Source organism: Triticum aestivum, chromosome 6A (assembly GCF_018294505.1).
Source record: "Triticum aestivum cultivar Chinese Spring chromosome 6A, IWGSC CS RefSeq v2.1, whole genome shotgun sequence".
Lineage (NCBI taxonomy): Eukaryota > Viridiplantae > Streptophyta > Magnoliopsida > Poales > Poaceae > Triticum > Triticum aestivum.
This window is the reverse complement of record NC_057809.1, coordinates 502,568,767-502,583,945: the sequence shown is the minus strand read 5'-3', so window position 1 is coordinate 502,583,945 and position 15,179 is coordinate 502,568,767.

Here is a 15,179-nt window from a genome sequence, read left to right as displayed (position 1 = left end):
ATTCCTTTCTTTTCAAACGGAGTGCTTCAACTCTGTTCATCTCCGTTGTATCCTTTCTTTCAATGTGTTCAACCTCGCAAGGTTCTTTGGTTTCACTCATTTGTCAGAGAAGCAACTTAGTTTTACCTTTTCTCTTCCTCTTCCTTTTCCCAACGGTGCCATCCCTAGGATCTCGGGTCGAGATCCTCTCGTAGTGGTGGAGTGTTGTGACGCCCCGAGACCGATGTGCCAGGTGTCTTCCAGTTATTCGCTGTTGTTGCCTTGTCATTTGCTTGCGTGTCACATCTTACCATGTCAACATCTGCATTGCATCATCATGTTTTCGAAACTCGCATCCGTCCGGGTTTCCCAGTTCCTTCCGTTGCCCGTTCTGACTCCAGTCACACTTGCATGCGCCCGCGGCATGTCCGAAATAGTATTTTATAAGTGGCCGGAAAATGTTCTCGGAATGGGTTGAGAGTTGACGTGTGGTCTTATTATAGTGTAGATAGACCGCCTGTCAAATTTCATCGCATTCGGAGTTCGTTTGACGTCCCAACGGATAACTATAGCGGCAATATAGCCGGTCTAACTTCGGACGTTTTCAGTCTCCGAAAACCGTGTCGGGCTGCAACTCTCCCTCTCTTCTCTTCTCTTAGCTCGAGACCGTCTACATAGCCCACGACCTACCGCCAGGTCCAACCTAACCTCTCTCGTCAGCCCGCGGCCCTCCTCGCGCGCACGCCCGAAAGCTGTCTCGTGCCCGACCCGGACAGTCGTCACCGTTAGATCCGGATCATCCCCAAACATCAACAAAATGTCACCGTTTTCGTATTTGGACTTCCTAGTCTATTTATCTCGACCGCTCGATTTTAATTGGAGGGACGAATTAGCCCCTAAACTCTCCCTCTCTCCTTATATATACACCCCCTAGTCTAAAACTAGACCAACCCTAGATCCTAGGCAGTTTGTCCCTTCCATCCATCTCATCCGCCGCCACTCTGCTTGTTTTCAACGCCGGCCAATCCCCACTGTTTTAGATCGATCCATCCATCCAACTGCATCTCCCATCGCAGCCAGCCCCCACATTCGATCTCTCCCGCAGCCAGCCGGCACTCGATCCAGGATGGATCAAGGCCACGGCCTCGCGCCTGCTTCCTCCTCGTTGCCTCGCTCGAATCCAACAGGAGAGGAGCTCCTCCGCCGTCGAGCACTACCAGGCGCATGCACCCCGCTACTCCCCGTGCCCTCGTTCCCGAGCTCCATCGAGAGGAGAGGAGCCCCCGCAAGCCACTGCGCTGCCCTCGTGCCCGTGCCCGAACTCCTCCCGATCCAGATGAGCGTCGCCCCTTTCTTCTCCTTCCTGTGCTCCTCCCGTTTCTCCCTCTCTCATCTCTCTGTTCTCCTTTCTCTGTCGACAGGAGTACCCCGCGCCATGGCGTCGCCGAGCTTTGCCCGCACCAGCGCCTCAAGCCTCCACCGCTGCGGATCCGCCTCCCCAGCCATCCCGCGCACTGGCCCTCACCGGAGACGCGCTAGGCCGCCGCCGTCGTCCTGCTCCAAGGCGAAGCACGACCCGCTCAATCCTCTGTTTTCGTCGACCTGCTTCGTCCCCTTCCTCTGTGATTCGGGCGAGCGTGAACCAGGCCGCTGCCGCACATGCCCGCGTGGGCCACAAGCATGCCCGAGGCCCAGCGCGCCCCTCGTGCAGCCTCCCCACCAACTGGGCCTCGGCCCATGGTGAGGCACCAGCGCTCCCTTGTTTTTTCCCTCTTTCTCTCTGTTGGCCCAGCGTGAGCAGTTCCCCAGGCCCAGTTTGCCTCAGATCTGGCCCGTGTTTTTTTTCCTGAGAGGACAATTTTTCTAATTTCCAGAGTTGGCAGTTTTACAGAATAACCCCCTAAGTTTCATGCATTTAATAATTCATCAACCGTGCATCGGATTTAAACAAACTTAACATGAAAGTTGCTTAGAATTTTGTCTAGTTTTATAATATGTCATTTTCATCCATGTTTAAAATGCTTAAAATGTTGTTTGTTTAAATTTGCTTAAATAACTTGCTAAAATGATTTATTTCATAACTAAATAACCGTAACTCCGAATTTAATAAACTTTATATGTATATGGGGTAGAATTTTGCCTAGTTTAACATGGTGGCTTCACCTCGCATGCTTAACAACTCTAAAATTATGTCTAGGGTAGAACAGTACCAAACCTAATATATGCATATGGGGATTTACCGGAATTGTTGTTCGTTGCTTCCGGCCTCATTTAAACTTGACTAGATAGGTAGTTTTATTTTGCTTCACCCTCTTGCCATGTTAATCAACATTTAATATTGTTGGGTACATAAACAAGATCGAACTAAATACGTTATGTGGTATTTTGGCAATATGTACCCCGATGCATATTGAGCTCCACTTAGTTTGTAGGATTGTTTGTGCATGTTGCCATGCCATGCATATTTAAACCGGACATGCATCATAATTGTTTGTGCATCATGCCATGATCGTGTGATAGTTGTTTACTATGTTGTGTGTTTCTTTCCGGTGTTGATTCTTCGGGTTGGTTCCGATAACGTCGCGTTTGTGAGGACCCGTTCATCTACGTCCGTTTGTCTTCTTCATGGACTCGTTCTTCTTCCTTGCGGGATTTCAGGCAAGATGACCATACCCTCAAAATCACTTCTATCTTTGCTTGTTAGTTGCTCGCTCTGTTGCTATGCCTATGCTGCGATACCTACCACTTGCTTATCATGCCTCCCATATTATTGAACCAAGCCCTAACCCACCTTGTCCTAGCAAACCGTTGTTTGGCTATGTTACCGCTTTGCTCAGCCCCTCTTATAGCGTTGTTAGTTGCAGGTGAAGTTTGTTCCTTGTTGGAACATGGAGATGTTGTTCCTTGTTGGAACATGTTTACTTGTTGGGATATCACAATATATCTTATTTAATTAATGCATCTATATACTTGGTAAAGGGTGGAAGGCTCGGCCTTATGCCTGGTGTTTTGATCCACTCTTGCCGCCCTAGTTTCCATCATATCGGTGTTATGTTCCCGGATTTTGCATTCCTTACGCGGTTGGGCTATTATGGGAACCCCTTGACAGTTCGCCTTGAGTAAAACTCCTCCAGCAATGCCCAACATTGGTTTTACGATTTGCCACCTACCCTTTTCTTTCCCTTGGGTTCTGCAGACTCAAGGGTCATCATCATTTTAACCCCCCCCCCACGGGCCAGTGCTCCTCTGAGTGTTGGTCCAACCTGTCAGCTGCCGGTGGCCACCAGGGGCAACTCTAGGGTGGCCTATCCGTACCTAGGACAATCTGAGTGTGCCCTGAGAAAGAGATATGTGCAGCTCCTATCGGGATTTGTCGGCACATTCGGGTGGTGTTGCTAGATTGGTTTTAACTTGTCGAAATGTCTTGTAACCGGGATTCCGAGTCTGATCGGGTCTTCCCGCTAGAAGGAATATCCTTTGTTGACCGTGAGAGCTTGTGATGGGCTAAGTTGGGACTCCCCTGCAGGGATTTGAACTTTCGAAAGTCGTGCCCGCGGTTATGGGCAGATGGGAATTTGTTAATGTCCGGTTGTAGAAAACCTGAAGTTGATCTTAATTAAAATACATCAACCGCGTGTGTAACCGTGATGGTCTCTTTTCGGCGGAGTCCGGGAAGTGAACACGGTGTTGGAGTTATGCTTGACGTAGGTTGTTCTAGGATCACTTCTTGATCATAGTTTCTCGATCGTGCTTTGCCTTCTCTTCTCGCTCTCATTTGCGTATGTTAGCCACCATATATGCTAGTCGCTTGCTGCAGCTCCACCTCATACCTTTACCTTACCCTTAAGCTTAAATAGTCTTGATCGCGAGGGTGCGAGATTGCTGAGTCCCCGTGGCTCACAGATACTTCCAAAACCAGCTTGCAGGTGCCGAGGATACTGTGCAGATGACGCAACCGAGCTCAAGGAGGAGCTCGATGAAGATCTTGTCCTTTGTGTTGTTTCGTTCTAGTTGATCAGTAGTGGAGCCCAGTCGGGTCGATCGGGGACCTTGTCACATTTGGGGTTCTTCTTTTATTTTGGTTCCGTAGTCGGACCTTGATTGTATTTGGATGATGTAATGCTTTATCCATGTATTGTGTGAAGTGGCGATTGTAAGCCAACTATGTATCTTTTTCCCTTATGTATTACATGGGTTGTGTGAAGATTACCTCACTTGCGACATTGCTTTCAATGCGGTTATGCCTCTAAGTCGTGCTTTGACACGTGGGAGATATAGCCGCATCGAGGGCGTTACAGTGTTGCCCTTACTTGGACAAGCATCCCACTTATGATTAACCTCTATTGCAAGCATCCACAAATACAACAAAAGTATTAAGGTAAACGTAACCATAGCATGAAACATATGGATCCAAATCAGCCCCTTATGAAGCAACGCATAAACTAGGGTTTAAGCTTCTGTCACTCTAGCAACCCATCATTTACTTATTACTTCCCAATGCCTTCCTCTAGGCCCAGATAATGGTGAAGTGTCATGTAGTCGACATTCACATAACACCACTAGTGGAGAGACAACATACATCTCATCAAAATATCGAACGAATACCAAATTCACATGACTACTAATAGCAAGACTTCTCCCATGTCCTCAGGAACAAAAGTAACTAACAAAGAATAAACATGTTCATAATCAGAGGGGTATTAATGTGCATATAGGATCTGAACATATGATCTTCCACTAATTAAACCAACTAGCATCAACTACTAGGAGTAATTAACACTACTAGCAACCTAGTAGCACCAATCCCGGACTTGGAGACAAGAATTGAAAACAAGAGATAAACTAGGGTTTTGAGATGAGATGGTGTTGATGAAGATGTTGATGGAGATTGCCCTCTCCCGATGAGAGGAGCGTTGGTGATGACGATGGCGATGAATTCCCCCTCCGGGAGGGAAGTTTCCCCGGCAAAACAGCCCCGCCAGAACCCTAGATTGGTTCCGCCTCGTGGCGGTGGAGTTTCGTCTGAGAAGATGGCTTATGACTATTTTCCCATCGAAAGAGTCCATATAGTAGAAGATGATCACCGGAGGGCCACCAGGGGGCCAACAAGGTAGGGGGCGCGCCCCACACCCTCGTGGGCAGGGTGTGGCCCCCCTGGTGAAGTTCTTGCGCTCAGTGTTTTTTATTTATTTGGGAAACATCATCCGTGAAGTTTCAGGACATTTGGAGCTATGCAGAATAGGTCTCTAATATTTGCTCCTTTTCCAGCCAGAATCCCAGCTGCCGGCATTCTCCCTCTTTATGTAAACCTTGTAAAATAAGAGAGAATAGGCATAAGTATTGTGACATAATGTGTAATAACAACCCATAATGCAATAAATATTGATATAAAAGCATGATGCAAAATGGACGTATCATTGAGCAATAGGTTCACTTGAAGCATGCAAGGTCCTATCATTTTTCTTTTTCTTCCTTTTAGAAGGACTAGGTGCATCTATATTATTTCTCTGAGAATCTTGGTCATTTCTCTTAGGATGGCCTTCAGGATACAAAGGTTCCTGAGTCATTTTACCACCTCTAGTCATAACTTTAACAGCATTATCATTATTCTTACTATTCAATTCGTTGAGCAAATCATTTTGAGCTTTAAGTACTTGTTCTACTTGAGTGGTAACCATAGAAGCATGTTTACTAATAAGTTTAAGTTCACCTTTGACATTAGCCATATAATCACCCAAGTGTTCAAGCATATTTGAATTGTATTTCAATTGTCTACCAAAATAAGCATTAAAATCTTCTTGCTTAACCATAAATTTATCAAACTCATCTAAGCATGGGCTAGCAAACTTAGTAAATGGGATTTCAGCTTTATCATATCTATAGAGGGAATTTACCTTTACTACCTGTGTCGGGTTATCAAGACCATGAGTTTCTTCAATAGGTAATGGATTAAGATCATATGTTTCTTCAATAGGCGGTAAATTAAGACCATGTATTTCTTCAATAGGAGGTAAATTCTTAACATCTTCAGCTTTAATACCTTTTTCTTTCATAGATTTCTTTGCCTCTTGCATATCTTCAGGAATGAGAAATAGAATACCCCTCTTCTTCGGAGTTGGTTTGGGAATAGGCTCAGGAATTGGCTCCGGAGGTGTGCAATTATTTTCATTTGTCAACATATTATTCAATAGAATTTCAGCTTCATTCGGTGTTCTTTCCCTGAAAATAGAACTAGCACAACTATCCAGGTAATCTCTGGAGGCATCGGTTAGTCCATTATAAAAGATATCAAGTATTTCATTTTTCTTTAGAGGATGATCAGGCAAAGCATTAAGTAATTGGAGAAGCCTACCCCAAGCCTGTGGGAGACTCTCTTCTTCAATTTGCGCAAAATTATATATATCCCTTAAAGCAGCTTGTTTCTTATGAGCAGGGAAATATTTAGCAGAGAAGTAATAAATCATATACTGGGGACTACGCACACAACCAGGATCAAGAGAATTAAACCATATCTTAGCATCACCCTTTAATGAGAACGAAAATATTTTAAGGATATAAAAGTAGCGAGTTCTCTCATCATTAGTGAACATGGTAGCTATATCATTTAATTTAGTAAGGTATGCCACAACAGTTTCAGATTCATAGCCATGAAAAGGATCAGATTCAACCAAAGTAATTATATCAGGATAGGTGAAGTAGCAAAAGCAGGGTCAGGTTTCATTCTAGCATTTAGAGATTGATGATTCCATTTAGCTAATAACCTCTTGAGTTCGTATCTATCTTTGCAAGCTAAAATAGCTAAATAAGCTTCTTTATCAAAAACATAACCCTTAGGAATAATAGGCAAATCTTCATCGTCACTTTCATCAGTATTATCAAATTCAATATTTTCAATCTCTCTAGCCCTAGCAAGTTGTTCGTCAAGAAATTCACTAAGTGGCATAGTAGTATCAAGCATAGAAGTAGTTTCATCATAAGTATCATGTATAGAAGAAGTGGCATCATCAATAACATGCGACATATCAGAACGAATAGCAGAAGCAGGTTTAGGTGTCGCGAGCTTACTCAAAACAGAAGGTGAATCCAGTGCAGAGCTAGATGGTAGTTCCTTACCTCCCCTCGTAGTTGAGGGATAAATCTTGGTTCTTGGATCTTTCAAGTTCTTCATAATGATAAGCAGATATAAATCCCAAGTGACTCAAAGAATAGACCTATGCTCCCCGGCAACGGCGCCAGAAAATAGTCTTGATAACCCACAAGTATAGGGGATCGTAACAGTTTTTGAGGGTAGAGTATTCAACCCAAATTTATTGATTCGACACAAGGGGAGCCAAATAATATTCTCAAGTATTAGCAGCTGAGTTGTCAATTCAACCACACCTGGAAACTTAGTATCTGCAGCAAAGTGTTTAGTAGCAAAGTAATATGATAGTAGTGGTAACGGTAGCAAAAGTAATGTTTTTGGTATTTTGTAGTGATGATAGCAATAGCAACAGAAAAGTAAATAAGAGAAGAACAATATATGGAAAGCTCGTAGGCAATGGATCGGTGATGGAGAATTATGCCGGATGCGGTTCATCATGTAACAGTCATAACCTAGGGTGACACAAAACTAGCTCCAGTTCATCAATGTAATGTAGGCATGTATTCCGAATATAGTCATACATGCTTATGGAAAAGAACTTGCATCACATCTTTTGTCCTACCCTCCCGTGGCAGCGGGGTCCTTATGGAAACTAAGAGATATCAAGGCCTCCTTTTAATAGAGTACCGGAACAAAGCATTAACACATAGTGAATACATGAACTCCTCAAACTACGGTCATCACCGGTAAGTATCCTGATTATTTTCACTTCAGGGTTAACGGAGCATAACACATAATAGGTGACTATAGACTTGCAAGATAGGATCTAGAACTCTCATATATTGATGTAAACATAATAGGTTCAGATCTGAAATCATGGCACTCGGGCCCTAGTGACAAGCATTAAGCATAGCAAAGTCATAGCAACATCAATCTCAGAACATAGTGGACACTAGGGATCAAACCCTAACAAAACTAACTTGATTACATGATAGATCCCATCCAACCCATCATCGTCCAGCAAGCCTACGATGCAATTACTCACGCACGGCGGTGAGCATCATGAAATTGGTGATGAAGGATGGTTGATGAAGACAATGGCGACGGATTCCCCTCTCCGGAGCCCCGAACGGACTCCAGATCAGCCCTCCCGAGAGGTTTTAGGGCTTGGCGGCGGCTCCGTATTGTAAAACGCAATGGATTCTTCTCTCTGATTTTTTTCTCCCCGAAACACAATATATAGAGTTGGAGTCGGAGGAGCTCTAGGGGGCCCACGAGGTAGGGGGCGCGCCCTAGGGGGGCAGGCGCGCCCCCCACCCTCGTGGACAGGTGGTGGGCCCCCTGGCCTTCATCTTTTGCAAGGATTTTTTATATTTTCCGAAAAGTTGTCCCGTGAAGTTTCAGGTCATTCCGAGAACTTTTGTTTCTGCACATAAATAACACCATGGCAATTCTGCTGAAAACAGCGTCAGTCTGGGTTAGTTCCATTCAAATCATGCAAGTTAGAGTCCAGAACAAGGGCAAAAGTGTTTGTAAAAGTAGATACGACGGAGACGTATCAGTCCCATCGTGATGTGGGCTGCCATGCTCTTTCCTAGACTCCAGGTTGGTGCATCAAAGGAAAACTCTATGGGCTCCGTGACTGGCATGAATGTCCTTCCTGGAACTTGAACTCGAATCATCCAATGTTCCTCTTCTGGTAAAGTGGCGTTGTAGGTCCGGGTGAAGCTTGGTATTCCGATGTTCAGGTATCTAGTAACTTCCTTCAAGTGCCGTCCAAAAGGTGTATCTTCATCCGGTTGAGTGAACTTGTTCCTTGCATCTGCCATCCTAAAGAATAGAAAAAGGGAGAGGAGTCAGAAATGAGAAGAGAGTAGTGATCTAGGGTTCTAGCTTAGTGGTCGTGTCCTACAGTCAGCGTGTGCTCTGATACCATCTTGTAGCGACCAGACCTTAAACAGTCTGATCTTTGTGCATCAGTGCCATCCCTGGATCGGTAATGCTGACACACACAATACTTGAGGATTTATAACAGAGTAGCTATCACACACTTATTACATCGAATGTCTCAAAAGAGAACTTATTACAATAAATATGGATTAAGGCCATCTAAAACAATAACAACGGAAGGCTTGGAAGATAAAGTGAGTCCATCAACTCCAACGGTATCACCGAGTGAAAGACAACAACCTATGGCTCCTTACTCGTCGTCTTAAAAGTATGCAACATGAACGTTGCAGCCCGAAAACGGGTCAGCACATGGAATATGCTGGCAATGTAACACAAGAGAGTAATGAACAGAATAGTTGCTATCACTACATGCATATTTGGCTGGTGGTAAGCTCTATGGTTACAGTTTTGCATAAAGCCAATTTTTCCCTAGAACAAAGGAATAAATTTTATTTAACTATCATGGTGGTTGTTAAACATTGAGTAGGTTCCTCCAACTCAATCCCAATTAAGCACCGTCATTAAACCCAATCAAGTTATAATAAGGGTGATGAGATCAACATAATAATCCAAGAACTAGATACTTAAAACGTCCATAACCAGGGACACGACTAACCTTGATTAGTTTATACACTCTGTAGAGGTTTGCGCACTTCTCCCCACAAGACTCGAATACATCCATGGTCGAAGATTCGAGACACAGTCTTTCTGAAGCATTAGCTCTCTACTCTGGATGGACCGTAACACCTACAACCCACTACATCTGCTAGTCTACCTCTTCTAGAGTTTCATGCAACTTACTCAACTATGCCAGAGCCCATAATGGCTTGTGGCTGCACATGGAAGTTTCTAGCATGAATAATCTTATGATCCCTTTGAGCCTGGGTGGCATTCCATAGGGTGATCACACGGGTCCTCCGGGATCCCCTTGGGCAAGCACTGGGTTCTCCAAGTGCCCAGGAAAACCACTGGGTGCTCCAGGGTGCCCCTACCATTCCACCCAGATGTGTATTAAAGTAGCCACCTTAAGTTAACCATTAAATAATAATCTCACATCTGTCATGGATACACTCAAACCCAATCCACGTCTAGTAGCATAGCATAGCAATATAAGCAACGTAGAAGTAACTCCCATAGGTTTGATAATAAGCAGGTGAATAGGTACTACCTCATCTACTTCCCAAAACCCACAAGTTAATCAAATCCTAACCATGCAATTGTTTGAGGATTGATCTAATGCAATAAAACTGGGTAGTAAAAAGGTATGATCAAAGTGTTACTTGCCTTTCTAATGATCCGTGAAACCTAGAGACTCGTAGTAGCATGCTTCGCACTCCGGGTACTCTATCGCAATCAAACAAACAAACAATAAGCACTCAACTAGAAGCACGGGTAAAACTCAAATAAGAAATCTAACCAGAAAGTTCAACTTAAGAGCTCTAGTTTGCAAAAGAATCAAATCAAACGAAGCAACGAAACTCAAACTACGAAAGAAACAAGATCCATGTACTAATCTGTACTTAAGTAAAATTTTACAGTAGAAAAATCTTGTTCAAGTTGGTTATACAGAAAGAGGGCTTCAAGACGAAGATCTAGGCGCTTGAATCGCCTGATTCCGATAAACAAGCGAAAAGATAAACTAAAACGAAAATCGGGTCAGAAATCATGATCGAAATAATCGCGGAAAAACCCTAGAAAAAGAAAAATTGACGAACAGGCTAACGAACGAACCTTCACTGTCTGCGGTTAACGAGTGAAAACCGTTCGTTAAAACGAATGTACGAACGGGCGCTCGCTAAATAACTAAATCGGAAAAGAAAACAAAACTGATCTAAAAATATAACCGGGGTTTCTAAAAAACCGAACGGTTTTCTGACGAAAATCAGCGGCTACCTCGGTTCGTATTGCGGCGGCGGCGGCGGTCAACTCCGACGGCGGCGAGGGCGGCAGCGGCGTGTGGCGGCGCCAGCGTCTGGCGGCACCGGCGGCGCGGGGTCGCAGCGTGGCGCGGGTTAGGGTTAGGGTTCGATGGCGGCAGCGGGTGGGCTGGGGTGGGCTGCGGGATCAGCGGGGCGGCTTATAAAGCCTGGGCCGCGAAAGTCCTAGTCGGGTACGGTCCGACTAAGTTGGTTGACTTTTTAAAAAGATCCGCACAGAAAAACAAGAAAAAGAAATACTAAGCGGACTCCAAAAATCCTGAAATAAATTTTCCCTGTCCTCTAAAAAAATAGCAGACAAGTTGAACATTTATTTAGGCCTATAATGCAATTTTGGAAAACACATATTTTTCCTAATTCAACAAAATAGCGATAAAACTCCGGATAAAATCCTTATTTGATTTTAATATTAATTCTCCAATATTTCTTTATTTTGAGGAAGTCATTTTATCCCCTCTCTTTTATTTTCATAAAAGAAATATTCGAAGAGAAAATAATTAAAATCAAACAATCCTTTTTCAAAATTTGAGAAAACTCAAATATGAAAATTATGAAATCCCCAACTCTCTTCGTGGGTCCTTGAGTTGCGTAGAATTTTCTAGGATCAAGCCAAAATGCAATAAAATATGATATGCGATGATGATCTAATGTATAACATTCCAAATTGAAAATTTGGGATGTTACAAGTTTTGTCATGTCGGATTGAATATTCAGATTTGAGAACACATGATATATGTCTTGCGGTATGAATATTTGAGGTGACATTGGGGTATCTTATTGATTCACTTGATATATGTTATGGCATTGAACGCGGATTCCCGCGGTAATATTGGGGTAATCTATGCATAGGGGTTGATGCACGTTTTTCTCCGACGGAAACTTCAGGGTCTCTTTATAGTTCTTTGTGTAGATTGAGTATTATGAATATGAATATGCTTTGGTGTTATTCTAGTATGAACTCTAGGATAGATCAAACGGAAACAATAGCTTTGTGTTATTTTAGTACGAACTTTTGAATAGATCGATCGGAAAGAATAGCTTTGAGGTGGCTTCACACCCTACAAACAATTCCTACCTTTTGTTCTCCGCTAATAGGAACTCGGAAGTGATTCTTTTCTGTACTTTGAGGGATAATCATATGATCCAACGATGTTAGCACTGTTGAGAGATTGCACTAGCGAAAGTACGGACCCTAGGCCTTGTTTTTAAGCATTGAAACACCATTTTTGTGCCTGTTTACTATTTGCTACCTTGCTGTTTTTATTTATTCAGATTATAAAAATATATTTCTACCATCCATATTACACTTTTATCACCATCTCTTCGTCGAACTAGTGCACATATATAATTTGCCATTGTATTGGGTGTGTTGGGGACACAAGAGATTTCTTGTATTTGGTTGCAGGGTCGTTTGAGAGAGACCATCTTCATCCTACACCTCTCACGGATTGATAAACCTTAGGTCATCCATTCGAAGGAAAATTGCTACTGTCCTACAAAACTCTACGCTTGGAGGCCCAACACGTGTCTAGAAGAATAAAGTTGCGTAGTAGACATCAAACTACAAAATAGGCTTATGATACTTCAAAAGGCTATTCACTCGTGTAGAATATGGCATTGCGATGATTCACAACTTTTGAAAATTGATGATTATCATTGTGATAGTCTTATTTTTGGCAAGTTGGCCTCGAATACTAATCATATTATAATAGTTCATTACTTGATTCCTTAGTTGTGTGAAAATCATTACCTATTAACCAATGCATTGTTACTTCTAATCATTTTAACATGTTAAGTATGATCGTACAAATGCATTGGCAAGTTGGCCCGAAATCCTAACCATACTTAGCTTGTCAAATATGTATTTTGAGACTTCTAATCATTTTTCACAAGGTAAGTATGACTGTACAAATCATTGATGACCTGATGTGTATATATAACGAATCACAATCAAAAGAACTATGATAGTGTAAATTAGCTTGGGAGAAGAACATGCTTTCTCTTGACTCGCCTCAACAAATTGTCAGTAGTGGTACATAACATAAAAAAATAAGATTCAAGGGCATAAGTGATGAATATTGCTACATATGCGAAATAGGATATAGAAAAGTTACAAGATAAGTCAAGGTAGAAACCTAGGACATGTATAGTTAGTTTTTTCAGATTCGTTTGTACAATCCTTGAGAACTTGAGGGCCATACTACAGTATCTCCTTAAATATATTTTCTTTGATGTCTTCTTTGGTAAAACTTGTTAGTTCAAACTCAAAATCAATTTTGAAATTAATTAGCATCATGCTTCTCTCTCCACTTTCCGTGAGACCCTTAACAAGGAAAGAAAGATGAAGAAATAGTAGTTGTAGGTACCTACTATATATTATAAGTATTAGAATCTTGAACCTTGTAGGTACCTATAATTTTGGTGCCTCCTTCCAGCCCCTCCCTGGTCGAATTGTTAAACAACATACATTGTTGGTCAACAAAAAGGCATAAAAACTCCACAAACTAACGGGACACTTCAAATCATAAATTAGTTTTTCACTGGTCTATCTTAGGTTTGGTAGCCTCTCATAGGATTGGAATATTGTACCTACAATTCTGGCGACATGGTTCTCCTCTAAAATAATGTTGCTGATCCTCATATTATTCCTGAATATCATGTATGATCCCTCCATGCAAGAACTGGATGCCCTTGGCGACACCGACGACGACCGATAGTCTCTTCCCCCAAGGAAACTTTTGTCCTTTGGTTCCTTATGGTAAAGAATAGTTCAAACAAGAAACATAACATTCAGCCATTGGAATGCCAGAGCAAGCGAAAGAATGGACGGGGTAAGAACCGACAACTTACACGAAATTCTGCTCCTCAAGTTCTCATTTTGCATGTACTTGAAGATGAGGTAGATTTGGGTTACGGTGGAATCCTGAGATCATATTCAAGCAGTACCCTAGAACGCTGACCAAGTGCCAGTGCCTGAGCCTAGATATTATTTTGATGTGGCGGTTGAAGCTTTGGGAGCTTGACTTCATCTTAATCTTTAGGCTTATACTTTTTATTGGGGGCACCATTGCTTAGCTTCCCTACATACATCTGGCATCAGAAAAGGCGAGAGACCCTTCAAGTTATATAATGAACTCATGGTCATGGGCATAACTATAACAAAGTCATGGTAAATTGTAGGCATCACTTGCCCCAATTGTGAACAGACCAAAGAATATCAATGAAGATTTCATGAATCACTTCCTTAGTTGTGATCAGACTGAAGAAACATCAGTGGAGAGATCGACGAAGTTGTACTTCTCCATAAGAATCTTGCCCGAGCAGGCAATATTTTGTGAAGTGTTCATCAATACCTCGAGCTTGACCAAATATTATTATATTTAATTCTCACGCAGTGAACAAACAATTCCGGTCTTCCGTCGCAAATAAGACATATGAGAGTTGAATATTTTCCCAGTGAAAAAAATCAGATTGTCAATTAAAAAACAATAGCATCTTAGAACTGGAAACCACTACTATGCGGTAGATTTTACCATATGGTAATGAAGTGTAACATTCGCAAAATGATAATAGACACATTTCAACCAACCTACACATTTAAAATTAGTGAATAAACCAAGCAAAACAAAGCAAATTGATATGAAACTACTGTGCTGCAAAGCAGTAAACATGCTTCTCTGAATTCCATGGTTGAAATGTAGAGGTAGAACCTCTTAACAAAAATAACTTTTAGCATACTAAATGTTGGGGTACGTAACATGCAATTTCAAAAAAAACTCCTACGATCATGCAAGATCTATCTAGGAGATGCATAAGAATGAGAGGGGGAGAGTGTGTCCACGTACCCTCGTAGACCAAAAGCGTAAGCATTAGGTTAACGCAGTTGATGTAGTCGAACGTCTTCATGATCCAACCGATCAAGTACCGAATGTATGACACCTCCGAGTTCAGCACACGTTCATCTCGATGACGTCCCTCGAACTCTGCTACCTCTTTGAGCATGCGTTGGTTTTCCCTTGAAGAGGAAAGGGTGATGCAGCAAAGCAGCTTAAGTATTTCCCGTAGTTTTTGAGAACCAAGGTATCAATCCAGTAGGAGACCACGCGCGAGTCACCTAGCACCTACACAAACAAATAAGAACCTCGTAATCAACGCGATAAAGGGGTTGTCAATCCCTTCACGGCCACTTGCAAGAGTGAGATCTGATAGAGATAATAATAATAAGATAA